General features: G+C 41.5%; 1 long non-coding RNA gene across 1 annotated transcript; it reads left to right on the top strand.

Annotated features, from left to right (window-relative positions):
- Positions 1-1,906: 1,906 nt before the first annotated feature.
- Positions 1,907-8,973, top strand: LOC102482481 (uncharacterized). The gene is made up of 3 exons (XR_334507.2): positions 1,907-1,956; positions 7,862-7,985; positions 8,898-8,973. It is a non-coding gene; the product is annotated as an uncharacterized LOC102482481 (long non-coding RNA).
- The last annotated feature ends 7,853 nt before the right edge of the window (positions 8,974-16,826 follow it).

Raw genomic sequence — 16,826 nt, 5'->3', positions numbered from 1 at the left:
TCTCACCTCTCAACCCTCAACTCAAAGCCCTCAACTCTCAACTCAAAGCCCCCTTGAATGGAATTTCTGCAAGATTATCTGCTTGTTTGTCCCCTTTCTCTAGATTTGTGTTTATCTATCTATGCATCTTACATAGATAAGCCTAGGAAAGTAAGTCTATCTGAATCTCAGACAGCCATAGAAGCATTTACTTCATAATGTACCTTCTCCCATTTTCTTGTTTGAGTAATTGAAAATTGTTTTGCCTTAACTGCAGGCCAGAGTACTAGAAAGCTTTTTTTTTTGTCTCCTCACCTTAATTATCTTAGCCTCAGAGACAATAATCCTCCCACAAGGTAAAGTCGCACAGCCTGTTCAGTTACTCTGACAATTGTTCTCAGTTTCAACTGAAGCAGATAGGAATTCTGGATTGTGGTCATAACCTGTGAAAACCAAGATGGAGCAGCGCGTACAGGTAGGGCTGTGTGTGTGTGTGTGTTTCTCTGTGTGTGTGGTCTGAAAGCAATCTTTGTTCCAGAAACAGTTTTCTTTTTCATGTCTGAAAGGGAGTCTCCAGTTTAGAAAAGTCTCCTGGGAAGAGGTCAGCTGTCCCTCACAAGTGCCAAGTCTTGGGTGAACGCAGCAGCCAGGGAGCTTTGGCAGGAGGGCTGGTGGCCCCAGGAACAAGCAGGGCAGACATGACACAGGGGGACCAGAGATGGCGCCCGGTTTTCCTGAGACTCCTCTCCAAGGATGTCAGCACGTCCGCAGGCTGGGGAGGTACATGGGGGCCACTAACCTTGTGCTCGTGACCTCTGCTGAGGCCACTCAGCCCCCTCCTCCGCTCTGCAGGGCGCTCTCTCTCAGCTGGCGTCCTTTTCCCCAAGTGCCGCTGCTGCCACCGCTTTGAAAACTTTAACAACTCCAGTCTTACTCATTTCAGGGCTTGCCTTACCCAGCCCTGTTAACACTTTCACCGCTGGGCTGCTGCCGACCGGCATCGCTTTTCTTTCTGTTCACTGTTACTGATCTTTCCTTTCAGTAACTGAGTCGGTTTCTGGGAAAAGATTGTAAGAGGCAAAATATAAACTAGCCCCTAAGGCCAAGTGTTTAGGAAGTTTAAATTTTCACCTTTCCCATATTCTCTCTTATCCAAAAAGTAAAAACACACTTGGTTATGAACGTGCTAAGGTGATTGTGTGTATTAGAAGCTTTCATATGAATTTCCTAGGAAGGGCACACATATTAATGGTAGCTAACAAAACCAGTATAAGCAGCCTCTTAGAAAGTACTGCTCCTTCAACATTGTAGGCAGACCCCACCTTGAGAGATGAGAGGGATATTTCGGTGAAAATATTGATAGGTGACAGGTATTTTCGTTCCTTCTCCTTAAATTCAACAAATAGTGTTGTGTACATACACATACTTTGAAAATGGAAGCACAGACGAGTTTTTAAAAAAATACAAAAGCAGTGATCCGCAGCTCCCCTCCTGCCCACTCCCCACTTCAGTTGTCTCGTATCCTCCAAGAATGCTTATACTTCTATTATTTGATTTATCAGTTGGACCTTTCTTGGAAAGTTATAAAGGTACCTATCTGAGTAGTAAATATTATTACTTAACACCAAGGAAATCCTTATCCGTGCCCTCAGTTCTAAATACTTGACCTATATAAAGCCACTTATCCATTTTAGCAACCCAAGGATTTACACAACTCTTCTTTCCCTTTGTTTTACAGACGATGTTACTCAGACACAGAGTCAATATGGCATCCCAGAGTTGCAGCTAGCAGAAGGGAGGTCTGTGCTTTTAACTACTGTGGCGTCGGGTGACTTTAAGAGAAGAGCTGATTCAAGAGCTAAATCTAACTAGGATAGCAGGACAACAAAAGAGAAGGACCAAAACTGACCAATCAATTTCTCTTGCAGGCGAGGCAGCTGTGATCAGAGAGATCAAGAGATATTTTGCAATTGCCTGGTGAGTTAGGGGCAGAACTGGGACTAGAATCTTTTTTTTTTTTTTGAGTTTTTAAATTTTTTTTTGCTATAGGGCACATGCACTCGCCAGACAGATAGAGAGAGACAGAGAGACAGAAAGCGAGAAATCACCCACCAGGGGGATGGCCACGCCGCAATCCCTTCTCCATTCTCCTCTCGGGATCTTGGGCACGCACACACATGCGCCCGGCGTGAGTTTTAAGCCACCGGGCCTGGGACGTGAACCAAGGTCGACTACATGGGAGTCCAGCAACATAGCCATTACACCAACTGCTGGTCCCTGGGACTAGAATCTGATGGATTTTTAAAACTGCATCTTCTTTCTCAACGTAAAGATCATAATTCTTCATTATGCAGAAAGCACTTCCATACAGTTCTATGGGAAAATCTTAAGAAGGGACCAAGAGGTCTGAAAGCACTGTTGTACTTTAAAAACTTTTTCAAAATTCTTCCATGTCAGGTCTGAAAAATCAAACAAGCATGCATCTCAAAACAAGGGAGAACTTTAGGATGGAGTAGATGAAGTTATTTGTCTTCTGATCACTGGGGCCTAATTTTGACATATGTTGATTTAGAAACCATTTTAACTCTCTCTCTTTTTTTTTTTTAACGAAAGAATTCTTTAGTTAATTTTATTTATCATTATTATTACTTTTAATTTCCTATATAAGCACATGCGCTCACCAGAGAGACCGAGATGGAGAGTGAGGGAAAGTGAGAGAGCCAGCTGCCAGGCCTGGGACTTGAACTACAGTCAGCCACAGGGGAGTCCAGTGCTCCAAACACCATGCCACCACCTGGTCCCTCAACTCTTTTCTTTTTAATCTCCCCTTTGAGCCTTGCCATCATCATATCCCATTCTGTTTGCCTGTCTTCTTTAATTAATCACTCTTGATTCTGTGCCATAAAGAAGCCCTTTACTTGAGGGTCCTTTGCTGTTGCTTTACTCTCTTTCCCCCTTAATAAATCTGAGCTGATCTTCCAGCTGCCTGGTAGTCCCTCCTACAGGGAGTGGCCTTTCTAGTCAGGGCTATTCTCTAGAAAGCCACGCCTGCTGCAGACCTCAGCCACATGCTCCCTCCTTTCCACTCTTGGTTCTTATTCTTAAACACACTTTATCTCACTTACATACCCATATCTGCACCCGCTGCACATGCTTGCACAAGAACGCACACACACATAATAACGGAGCACTTGCTGGGTGCCAAGGACCAGTGCTAGGATGTTAAACAGATTATCTCACTGAATCCTCCCAACCACCTCATAAGGCAGGTGCTCTAACTTCCCCACAGTTACAGAGCCTGTGATCGGAACCCAGGTTGATCAAATCCCAGTGCCTGTGTTCCTTACTATTAAATCTTTCCATGTTATAAATCATGCAGATAGCAGATACTATAAATATACCTGTGTATCTTTACTGTAGAAATTCACACACGTTTGTAAATTTATCCATCTCGTACACATCGGCCAGCCTGAGACAAAGTGATGAAGTGAGAAAAGGAGACTGGGCTCCTCTGATCCTCTGTAGTCTACCCTCCATGCCCCTGTGTGGTCAGTGATCTTAAAAAGCATCAAATTCTCACTTCTTCAAGAAAACTTGATCAAACTGCTCAGTCTTAGGAATGCAGGATAGATCTAGTGGGATGCCCTTTCTTTTCTTTCTTTCTTTTTTTTTTGAGAGAGATTTTTTGCTATAGGGCATGTGGGCTTGCTGGAGAGACAGAGACAGAGAGACAGGAAGCAAGAAGTCACCACCCTGGGGGGATGGCCACACAGCAATCCCATCTTTTCCATTCTCCTCTCGGGATTTTGCACATGCACGCACACGTGACCAACATGAGTTTTAAGCTACCAGGTCCAGGACTTGAACCCCAGTTGACTACATGGGAGTTAAACAATGTAACTATTATGTCATCTGCTGGTCTTGGGATATCCTTTCTTAGCATATGTGGCAATTGAAAATTGGGAGCTGGATCTCACGTGGCCAAGCACAGTTCAAATCTCAGTGGCCCCGATGACTTCAAAAATACACTGAGCACGTGTGTGAATGTGCCTCAAATCCCAACGGGATCAAGAAATAGAAGAGAAGTGACTGTGGTGTGACCACACCCCAGTAGGGGATGCTTCCCCCCTCCTTCTCTTTCTCCCTCTCTGTGGCAAACACATGTGCCCTTGGGCAAATTGAAGGAAAAAGAAAATTCAGTCAAATAGGATTGTAATGAGAGAATTTTAGACACTAATGGAAAACCCAGACACTGAACAGGAGGTGTGGTCTTTTACCACCTCTCAGATCACACCCTGTAGGTAGTCCCTAACACCACCCACACATGAGGTTAATCCCTCCCAACCACCTCATAAGGCAGGTGCTCTAACTTCCCCACAGTTACAGAGCCTGTGATCGGAACCCAGGTTGATCAAATCCCAGTGCCTGTGTTCCTTACTATTAAATCTTTCCATGTTATAAATCATGCAGATAGCAGATACTATAAATATACCTGTGTATCTTTACTGTAGAAATTCACACACGTTTGTAAATTTATCCATCTCGTACACATCGGCCAGCCTGAGACAAAGTGATGAAGTGAGAAAAGGAGACTGGGCTCCTCTGATCCTCTGTAGTCTACCCTCCATGCCCCTGTGTGGTCAGTGATCTTAAAAAGCATCAAATTCTCACTTCTTCAAGAAAACTTGATCAAACTGCTCAGTCTTAGGAATGCAGGATAGATCTAGTGGGATGCCCTTTCTTTTCTTTCTTTCTTTTTTTTTTGAGAGAGATTTTTTGCTATAGGGCATGTGGGCTTGCTGGAGAGACAGAGACAGAGAGACAGGAAGCAAGAAGTCACCACCCTGGGGGGATGGCCACACAGCAATCCCATCTTTTCCATTCTCCTCTCGGGATTTTGCACATGCACGCACACGTGACCAACATGAGTTTTAAGCTACCAGGTCCAGGACTTGAACCCCAGTTGACTACATGGGAGTTAAACAATGTAACTATTATGTCATCTGCTGGTCTTGGGATATCCTTTCTTAGCATATGTGGCAATTGAAAATTGGGAGCTGGATCTCACGTGGCCAAGCACAGTTCAAATCTCAGTGGCCCCGATGACTTCAAAAATACACTGAGCACGTGTGTGAATGTGCCTCAAATCCCAACGGGATCAAGAAATAGAAGAGAAGTGACTGTGGTGTGACCACACCCCAGTAGGGGATGCTTCCCCCCTCCTTCTCTTTCTCCCTCTCTGTGGCAAACACATGTGCCCTTGGGCAAATTGAAGGAAAAAGAAAATTCAGTCAAATAGGATTGTAATGAGAGAATTTTAGACACTAATGGAAAACCCAGACACTGAACAGGAGGTGTGGTCTTTTACCACCTCTCAGATCACACCCTGTAGGTAGTCCCTAACACCACCCACACATGAGGTTAATCTTTTTTTTTTTTTTTGACAGTTTTTTTGCTATAGGGCACGTGTGCTCGCCAGAAAGAGAGAGAGAGAGACAGAGAGACAGAAAGCGAGAAATCACTCCCCAGGGGGAATGGCCATGCTGCAATCCCTTCTCCTCTAATCTCCTCTCGGGATCTTGGGCATGCACATACATGTACCCGGTGTGAGTTTAAGCCACCATGTCTGGGACTCGAACCATGGTTGACTACATGGGAGTTCAACAACATAGCCATTACGCTAACTGCTGGTCCCACATGAGGTTAATCTTGAGGAGAAATTTTCTTTTGAAGCTTTTGAAGAAGGGGAAGAGTTTTAGAGATTTCATCCTGGCTTGCCCAGATGCTACCTTGGCATCAAATCAAATGCACATCCACTTCTTCAAAACAAACAGAAAGGGAACTGTTCACGCCTGTCCAGATTCCCAGCGTCCCACCCCGTCGATGCGCCCGCCTGTTTATGTTTGTACACTTACATGGTGATTGCAGGCTGCGCTCTGCTATTATCCCTTGTGATAGTTATGAGTGTCTACTGCTTGTGTTTATGTCTCAGTTTATATATATATATAAAAGCAAACGTTATCATATTGTTCCCCTTGGTCCTCTGTTCAAAACCCTTCAGGTCCCCACTGACCTTAGGGCAAAGACCAAACCCTTTTTCTGATCTCTCAGGTCCTATGTGATGTGGATTCTGCCTCCTCTTCTGCCTCAACGCTCACCCACCTCTCCCCTCGCTCACCACTCTCCAGCTCCAGCTCCACTAGCTTTTTCTCCTTATAGCTTAAGGGTTATGTTGTAGAATATTTTTTGGTGTTCATCTTTATGTTTCCAGCACTCTTTCAGTCCTTTCTTTCTCCTTCTTTTTCTTTCTTTCTTTCTGTTTCTTTTTCTTTTTTCTTTCTTTCTTTCTTCTTTCTTTCTTTCTTTCTTTCTTTCTTTCTTTCTTTCTTCTTTCTTTCTTTTCTTTTTTCTTTTCCTTTTTTTTTTTTTTTTTTTTTGGCTATAGGGCACGTGCGCTCACCAGAAAGACAGAGAGACAAAGAGACAGAAAGCGAGAAATCACCCCCCAGGGAGGATGGCCACACCGCAATCCCTTCTCCTATATTCTCCTCTAGGGATCTTGGGCATACAGGCACATGCACCCTGCATGAGCTTAAGCCACCGGGTTCAGAACTTGAACCAGAATTGACTACGTGGGAGTCCAGTGTCATAGCCATTACACCAATTGCTGGTCCCTCTCCTTCTTTTTCTAGTTGTTCTTCTCCATTTGCTTTTGTCACTCCCTACTTCTGCCAAGTTGAGCTTACATACTGCTTCCTCTGGAAAGCCCTCCTGAATTCTGTAAATGAAATGTTTGTCATCCTATACTTCTCCATAACAGTTATCACAATTGTAATTCAATAATATTTCATAATGGCTTATTGAATGCTCAGCTCCCCTAAACAGACTGTAAGCTCCAAGAGAGCAAGAAACTTAAATGTCTTGTCACTATTCTGCCTCTCGCACCTTACGCAATGACTGGCATATGGTTGATACTTAATACATGTCTGTCAAGTGGGCTTAGAAATGAATGAATAAATGAAATTCTTAAAATGTTGCATTATAGCAGATATACATCAAACTAATAATGATTCTACATTGGACACCTCCTTAAATGTCACTTTGGATTTCTCAGTGCTGCCTCTTCCCCCCACCTCCGACCTCACCCCCAGTGGGTTTGCCAGAGAGATAGAGAGAAGGAAAATGAAAAATCATTCCCCGTGTGGGATGGCCGCACCACAATCCCTTGTCTTCCAGTCTCCTCTCAGGCATTTGGGAGTGCACCCACACACACACACACACACACACACACACACACATACTGCCGGATCTGGGACTTGAACCATGTAGCCCACCATGTGGGATCCAGCATCTTAACTACCACACTATTTGCTACCTCTTACTTAAGCTAAGAAATTTTACCACAGGGGCCAGCAGGTGGTGTGGTGGTTAAGGCACTGGACTCCCACATGGCCAACCACAGTTCAAGTCCTAGACCTAGTGGCTGCAAAGCACTCCAGACATGTGTACATGAATGCACAAAATCCTGAGAGGAGAAGGTATTGTGGTGTGGTCCCTCACCCCCAGGGAGGGTGATTTCTTACTTTCCTCCTCTTTGTATCTCTCTCTCTCTCTCCTCTCTGACAAATGCACCTGCCCTATGACAAAAACCTAAAAAGAAGAAGCTCTGGCAAATTCAGGTGATGGTACTTGGCAATGCCCTTCTTCAAGCTCCTGCCATGTACCTCTTGTTTCCTGCCTCGGAGCTTTTCTGAGGTTGTAACATGGGACGCACAAGGGAGTTAGCTTCACAGTCACATACACCCAGAAGTATGGCCCATAGACTAATAGCGACTAATAGGGAATTTGTGGATAAATGTCTCCCTGTTTTCTTTTGGGACAGGTGCTCTTAGGATTTCACAAGGCTTGTCAGAAGCTCCTGTGCAGTCAGTACCATTCATTTACTGCATTAGCTCTCCCTTGGTCTCCATTCCTATCTCCTGCTTTTAAATATAAATGACCTTCAAGTAAGTAAGCCTTTGTTTCAGACTAAGAGTTTCTCTCAAATTCATAATCAAATCACAAAACAAATGTACAGCTAATTTTTGTCAATCAAATGTACTTATTTATTAGAATGATCCTTTTAGAGTTGTGCAATTTTCATTTGAAGGGCTTGTAGTCCTTTGATGGTTTCAGGATCTCAGCCACAAAGTTACTCCTCTGGAAGCCTCAAATCCTTCAGCAAATGTCAGGTGGTTGAAGTGTTGTGAAGGGTCGTGAAGACTTTTTGGCTATCACTGAACTCTTGGTGGTATGCTTTGTCCTCCTTTACGCTCTTCTCTCAGTACCTCTTATAAATTTGTATATATGTTTGACGTATTTAAATAGAACTTTGTCATCTGCTTCTATGATGGTGAATTTCCTTTGGGATTTCAATTTCTAATGATCCTGGGAAAACTTTAGAATTATTCAGGGAGAGGAGTGACTGGTGGAAAGTGGGCACCTCTCCAATGGTGGAAATGTGGAGAAAGCAGAATGGAAGGGGTGGAATGACTGACCACTAACTTTCAGTCTTTCTTTGACAGTGGCAGACCTGGAGGAAGCTAACTTTGAGATTTCCTAATTAGGGAATGCTTGCAGGTGAAGAGTGTGCTTTAGGGCATTCCAATGGGATCATCAGGACACAGGAAAGTGACTCAAACTCCTGGCAAGGACAAAGTGCCATTGCACATTTTTCTGGGGATGAATTACTGTCCTTAAGTTTAATGATTAGCGTTTTGAACCACCAGTCAGGAGCATGGTTTTGAAGTTTAATGGACCTCGTTTGAAACCCAGCTCTGCCAGTTACTAGAGAGATCACTTGGGTAAATTACTCCATTCCTTTGTTCCTTGGATTCTCATGTATAAAATGAAGTTACTAATAGGGCCTACTTCATCAGGTTCTTCCGAGGAGTCAATGAGATGACACGTACACACATACAATAACTGCTTAGTAGAAGTAAGGCCCTTCTCTTCCTTTTGGTAAGTAGATTTCATAAAATCCAGGAACCAGCTGGTTCTCACTGTAATCCACTCTAAACTCAGAAGACATGTTAAGCTATGTGGTTAGTCAGCTTTTTATTGACCAAAATGCTCTAACACAATGTATCCCTAACCTCAGTTATTTGCATCCCATCTTTATACCTTTTGCTATAGTCACAGACTTTTTCAAATGTCAAATCATTTTTTTAATTGAAATAATCTATTTTAAGAGAAAACTTTAAAAAACAAACACTCCTGTAAATGAAAACTAATTTCACTTGCTGCAATTTGAAGGTGAAAGTAAATGCACATTTAATCAAATCCACATACAGTATCATGGAATTCTGGCTAAATACATTGTCTGCCTAGGCATGAACTGAAGATCTGAGCAAGCTGTATTAAAAAGGAGAATTAACAAGTGTTTTAGGGAGGCCTGTAAGACTAGTCCTAAACTGAGGCTTTCTCCTGGATGTAACCTGAGGAGTGAAGGGAAACTAAGAGAAGGATTTCTTTTTCCCTGTGAGATTCAATGTCACTCATTTGTGTTAGAGTACCCCAGGCTTTTGGAACTCATCTCGTGTATCTAAAAGGGCGATTGAAAAACCGAAAGAAGGACAGAAACTTACCCATTTGCTGTGCCAATAAACCGAGGTTCATGCATCTCTACATACGGTGAGAAATTCTTACTTGTATTCCTTTCTCTTGATTTTCAATAAGTGAGGATTGTCTACTAAGTATATTTGTATCCTTTTCTCTGCAGGTGATTAGAAAGGAGTTTCAGAGGCACTATTAGGAGAAGAGAGAGTAGGAAAGTAGGTAGGAATGCACCTAATAGTATTAGAACATAATATTATGGTAAAGCTGGTAAAATTCAAGAATTGAATTGTGCCAATGTCAGTTTTCTAGTTTTTATAATGTATTACAGTTTTATAAAATGTTATCATTGGGGGAAGCTAGATTGTATGTACAAGGGCCTTCTCTGTACCATTTTTTTGCAATGTTTTGTGAGTTTATAATTATTTAAAAAAGTTCAAAAAAGTTCAAAATTCAGTATGTAGCCAAAACTTTACCAATATGTCTCTATCCTTGGACCCTGAAACCGTACTTCTAGAAATTTACATTAACATAACAGATTTATACCCATATATATCTGCATAGCATTGTTTAACAGTGAAAAGTTATAAAAAGACTTGATGTGCAACAAGAGGGGAATAGGTAAACAGATAGTGAGATAACACACACATACATGCCCACATGCACTCTGGAATTATTAAAATTGATATGGAAATGTATATTTAATAACATAATGGCATAAAGGACATTCACAATTAATTGAATATAGATATTTACAAATTATAAGTCCAAGTTATTTAAAAATGATAACTATATAATATTGACATTAGACGAATGCATGCTAAAATGTTATCTATAGTTATTGCTCATTGTTGGGCTTATTGACTTATATTTATTTTTTATTTTGCTTATGTGTATTTGTAATTATTCTAAAAAAACATATATAACTAGTATAATTAAAAAAAATAATGAACTAGCTTAAATCATTACAGATTTACTAAGCCATTTGCAACTTAGTAGCATTACAATTGATAAAATAGCTATCTCAAGAAAATATATTGAATACTCTAAAACTACTTAGGTATATTTCAATCCATAAAAGATACTGCATTTTACAAAAAGAAGAAGAAGAGAAACTGTAATAAGCTAATTCCCTTTTAGCTGGTGTTATTCCTTTTCCTTTACTGTTTCCTTTCTGATTAAATCAATAAATGTTTTGATTCAAAACCGTTGGCAGGAAGCAACCTTAATTCTTATTAAACTCTGGGCAAGTCTGAACGAAAGCTGAAAATTTGCCTAAGCTATTGGGTAACCACAATCTTGTACTTTCGATCACACAGGTGGGAAAGTTGCAAAACTCAGTAATTCCCCAAACGCTCTGATTAATGTCTCCTTTCATTGGTGGGTCTTCTAGAATGATATTAAACACATAAACAAATGTCTCTGCTAATTTTTAAGAATTAAAACTATTTTTCTATAACTGACTGTAAATAACATTTTTCAATTCAATTAGGCATTTTTCTCAGGGCCCTGGGATGGTGCTAATAATATATTAATCATACAATATCCTATGTAATTTACTCATTTGCCCTTGTAAATAGACTGTCTTCTACACAGTGTGCCCATGGTGCAGGAACTAAATCTGGGTTGTTCATTTGTGTTTTACTCAAGTAAGTGTTTCATAATTTATTGAGTGATGAGGATGACTCATTGGTGTTTGGAATTCTTACCACATTCCTAGGAAGAAAGCTTGAAACTTGGAATCTGGAGACATGCTTTGAAACTCAGCCCTGTCAGAAGAGCCTGTCAGGTGATCCCATGTGTACATTAGCTCTAAGCCCCATCCATGAAAATGTGATCAGTGATCTGTACTTCTCTGGCTTGACATAAGAAATACATTTCCTAATAGGGGTGGGTAGCACTTAGAAGAATGTATAGTGCACAGAAGGTGCTCAAGAGATAGCTGACAATATGCGAATTCTTCTTTTTGTCTTAGCTGTAGTTTCTCTCTTCTCAACATTGCTTTTTTTTTTTTTTTTTTTACTTATTATAGTGGTTAAGAGCATGAGCTCGGGAGTCAGATGGCCTGTGCCGTCTTATTAAATAAGAATGTGACCTAGAGCAAGTTAAACACTCTACTTAGTTGTCTCCTCTGTAAAAAAGAGATGGTAATAATAGCACTTACCCCATGGGATTATTGTGAGCATACACTGAGAGGATGCTTGTAAAATGCTTCAAAGAGTGTGACACAGAGCAAGTGCGCAGTAAAGGTCAGCATTATCCTCTTACCAGGCCTCTTATTATCTATCTTGTTGCATCTAAAGTACAGTTTAAAACTGAGCCCAACTCCTGGCTTCTTTTCCTGAAGCAGTTATTCATTCTGATTGGCCATTGCCTCATTGTCAGCTTACTAAGCAGCTGCCAAGAGGCTCATGTGGTCATGGGTATTGCAGTGCCCTGTAGAACTTATGAGGTGGTGGGGGCTGGCTATTATACTGGAATAAATAATAACAATCAACATTATTGTGTGCCAAGTCTGCACAAAGAACTCTCACCCTGTTATTACCCACATCTTACATATGACAAAACAGAATAAGTTTAGAGAGGTTATGTTTTGTCCATTCAGGAAAGTTTAAAATCTTAGAAATATAAGGAGCCTTCTCACAGTAACAAGAGATTAGTCTCCAAGAAACAGAAAGGGAAATAAGCCTAAAATAGGAGGGGAATGAGTATAGGAAAAAATTTCTTTTTGAGATGAAACGATGAGAAATGCTAACGCTAAGTAAAGGCTAGTCAATATGTTTGGATAAAAATGCCTTTGGTTTTTAATAACAAATGGAGAATCCTATAAAGACATCTCGAAATACATCATTTTATTTTCATGTCCAATTTAGGACTGTGAATTAACTTTCCAACTGGAATTCTAAAATATATTTGTCCTTCTAGGTCTGGTTCCTGCATTGACACATTACCATGGTGTCAATCAACTGTGGGCAATCTAGGAGTATAAGAATATGGTTGCCAAAGAAGAGAGCCCAAAGGTGGGCTGTTCATCTCTCCATGCCACTATCCAATCTCCTCTACTCCTTGACCCACGCTTGGGGCCAACCATGCCATGGATTCCAAACCAACTCCAGCAGTTTGGCATTATTTATCAAAAGTTTAAGTGTGCGTTCCCTCTCACTCAGTAATTCTACATATAGAAGCACATCCAAAAATAATACTCACAAAATATGCAAAGATGAGTATGCAAGGGTACTTCAAAAAGTTCACGGAAAAATGGAATTAAAGTACAGATTTATTTTGGTGCAAAAAAGGGTGAAGTCTGTGCATAGTTTTCTCATAATATAGATTTTCCATAGCTTATTGAAAACAGTTCATACATAAAAATTCTCTGTTTTGTTGTTTGCAATGGAAAATGTCTCTCCATGCCACTATCCAATCTCCTCTACTCCTTGACCCACGCTTGGGGCCAACCATGCCATGGATTCCAAACCAACTCCAGCAGTTTGGCATTATTTATCAAAAGTTTAAGTGTGCGTTCCCTCTCACTCAGTAATTCTACATATAGAAGCACATCCAAAAATAATACTCACAAAATATGCAAAGATGAGTATGCAAGGGTACTTCAAAAAGTTCACGGAAAAATGGAATTAAAGTACAGATTTATTTTGGTGCAAAAAAGGGTGAAGTCTGTGCATAGTTTTCTCATAATATAGATTTTCCATTAGCTTATTGAAAACAGTTCATACATAAAAATTCTCTGTTTTGTTGTTTGCAATGGAAAATGAATGGAGTTGACCGAAATATGCATTGGGAAGACATTGCTTCTGAATGCCATAATATAGTCATACAGAGGAATACAATGGTAGAGTTGTGTATCTTGGCACAGACATAATGAAAAAGAGAAGCTAGTAGGCAGTGCTCCTACCACCCATGATGCTATGGAAGAGTTTTGTAAGGATATACATCAGCAATTACAAACTCAAATGCATATAGGTGCCCTGACTAGTTTTGTAAAAAGGTCAGATAGGGACTTTGACATCCTTGAGAGCAAGCCCCATGTTTGCAACAGATACCACAGAACTTCAGCTCATCATTGCTAACAGGGTGACAGATCTTTGTATTTTCTTTTCTTTCTTTTTTTTTTTTTTTTGGATTTTTTTCTTTTTTTTTTTTTTTTTGGAGAGGCTTTGCTATAGGGCACGTGCGCTCGCCAGGAAGACAGAGAAAGACAGAGAAACAGAAAGCGAGAAATCACCCTCCAGGAGGGATGGCCACGCTGCAATCCCTTCTTCTGCATTCTCCTCTCGGGGTCTTGGGCACCCACGCACACGCGCCCAGCCTGAGTTTAACCACTGGGTCTGGGCCTTGAACCGTAGTTGACTACATGGGAGTCCAGAGACATAGCCATTATGCTAACTGCTGGTAGGGACCAGTTTTTCTAAGAAAAACTGGAAACCACAGTATTTTATATTCTGGTTTGTGATAGTCTATTTACTTCTCTATCATCTCCAAAGCTGGGAGCTTCAAAATATTTCAGTTATGAAAAATGTCTTGATTTTTTTTTAAATTTTGTACTTTATAGCAACTAATAGAAATATTAAAATATATATTTATCTATATAAATACCACTTATGTATGTGGTCATCTGTGAATTGGTTTGCAGGCTCATTGCTTATCAGCCTCTAAAAGACTCTTAGCAAGGGCTGTCCCTGGAGAGTCATGGTATAGGCAAATATCAAGGTATAGTTGTCCATTGTCTGCTTTCTGCATTGGTTTATGTATGAGCTTTATTCAATATATACACTACTTTTATAATGTAAAAGCCCCACAAATACATAGTGCGTAGTTACATTGGCCTTATGTTAGGAAGTTTTGAAACAAAGTATTTCCAGGCCATTCTATACCAAATGGAGTTTCCCTTTCATTCCATTTCAGGCAGGACTAGTTTCAGTTTTGCTTAACTTTGATTTCGTAATCAATCTAAAGAATTTTGAGATTGGTCACGCTGCTGGGCTCATAGATAATAATAATGAGTTCATCATTTTTTTTTTTTTTTGGAGAGGTTTTTGTTATAGGGCACATGCGCTCTCCAGAAAGACAGACAGAAAGTGAGAAATCACCCCCCAGGAGAGATGACCACGCCGCAATCCCTTCTCCTCCATTCTCCTCTTGGAATCTTGGGCACGCACACACACGTGCCTGGCGTGAGTTTAAGCCACTGGGTCCAGGACTCAAACTGCAGTCGACTACATGGGAGTCCAGTGACAGCCATTATGCCAAGTGCTGGTCCCAGGATTCATCTTTTTTTAAAATTTTTAACTTTTTTATATTTTTGGAGAGGTTTTTTTCACTATAGGGCGCATGCGCTCGCCAGACAGAGAGAGAGACATAGAGACAGAAAGTGAGAAATCACCCCCCAGGGGGGATGGTCACGCCACAATCCCTTCTCCTCCATTCTCCTCTTGGGATCTTGGGCATGCACGCGCACGCGCCTGGCATGAGTTTTAAGCCACCGGGTTCAGGATGCGAACCGCGGTCGACTACGTGGGAGTCCAGCGACATAGCCATTACGCTAACTGCTGGTTCCCGGATTCATCTTGATGTTTTGGACTAGGGTTTCTGCATAGTTGAGTTGCTTTGACTATCTTGGTCCATATAAAGGACCAACTCCAATAAGTTTGTGGAAAAATTCAAGTATGAGTTTATTTTGATAGGAAACAATTTTGAAACACATGCATAATTTTTAAATAATGCTTATTTTCCGTGAGCTTTTTGAATATCTCTTGTATGAGTCCCTGAGAGTGGAAGCCTCTTTTCTAGGGTGCTGGGAGAGAGCAACCATATCTCTCACTTCCGTGGTATCCTTAGAGCATGTGTAGAAAACAAGTCCCTAGGTGATGATCATTTATTCTTCCATTCATTCACTTGTTCAACAACAATGCTTGTGAGTGCTCTCTATGTGTCTGGCCTTGTGCTGGGCTCTGATGACACTGAGAGGCTTTCATGCAGTCTCGGCTTTGGAGGTGACACAGAAGTAAGTAGACTTCGTGAGCCAGTGTGAAAAGTGCTGTGATGAGGGTCAGCACATCTGCTTTGGGAATCAGTGCTGGAGGTCAGCAAAGACTTCCCTGTAGTGGTGACATCTGTGCTGAAAATTGAGGGATGATAGGTAAGGAAATGGAGAGGGGAGAATTCCAGGCCGACAGTCTAACAGGTAAAGGCATGAAGGACAGGAGATGTGAGACATTCTGCGCTGCCTGTAGTCTGCCTAAACGGGGCAGAGAGTGTGGGCAGAGTGTCAGCCTCCGACACTAGAGTGCAGGCAGCCAGCTGATCACAAAGTGCTTGCAAAGCAGGCTGTGACACTGAGGCTGCATGCTGAAAGAACTTAGAACCAATGGCAAGTTTTAAGTGAGGGAGTGACAGAGATTTCCTTTATTAAAAAAAATTTTTTTTAGAGGTTTTTGCCTCTGCCTGCTTATGCTCCCTGGAGAAAGACAGCGACAGAGACAGTGAGAGGGAAAGTGAGAAATCACCCCCCTTCCCCAGGGGGAATGACGGACCAACTCCAATAAGTTTGTGGAAAAATTCAAGTATGAGTTTATTTTGATAGGAAACAATTTTGAAACACATGCATAATTTTTAAATAATGCTTATTTTCCGTGAGCTTTTTGAATATCTCTTGTATGAGTCCCTGAGAGTGGAAGCCTCTTTTCTAGGGTGCTGGGAGAGAGCAACCATATCTCTCACTTCCGTGGTATCCTTAGAGCATGTGTAGAAAACAAGTCCCTAGGTGATGATCATTTATTCTTCCATTCATTCACTTGTTCAACAACAATGCTTGTGAGTGCTCTCTATGTGTCTGGCCTTGTGCTGGGCTCTGATGACACTGAGAGGCTTTCATGCAGTCTCGGCTTTGGAGGTGACACAGAAGTAAGTAGACTTCGTGAGCCAGTGTGAAAAGTGCTGTGATGAGGGTCAGCACATCTGCTTTGGGAATCAGTGCTGGAGGTCAGCAAAGACTTCCCTGTAGTGGTGACATCTGTGCTGAAAATTGAGGGATGATAGGTAAGGAAATGGAGAGGGGAGAATTCCAGGCCGACAGTCTAACAGGTAAAGGCATGAAGGACAGGAGATGTGAGACATTCTGCGCTGCCTGTAGTCTGCCTAAACGGGGCAGAGAGTGTGGGCAGAGTGTCAGCCTCCGACACTAGAGTGCAGGCAGCCAGCTGATCACAAAGTGCTTGCAAAGCAGGCTGTGACACTGA

The sequence above is a fragment of the Tupaia chinensis genome, unplaced genomic scaffold, assembly GCF_000334495.1.
Source record: "Tupaia chinensis unplaced genomic scaffold, TupChi_1.0 Scaffold000228_1, whole genome shotgun sequence".
Classification (NCBI taxonomy): Eukaryota; Metazoa; Chordata; class Mammalia; order Scandentia; family Tupaiidae; genus Tupaia; species Tupaia belangeri.
Note: the sequence above shows the minus strand (reverse complement) of the source record. Positions and strands in the feature narration are given on the sequence as shown.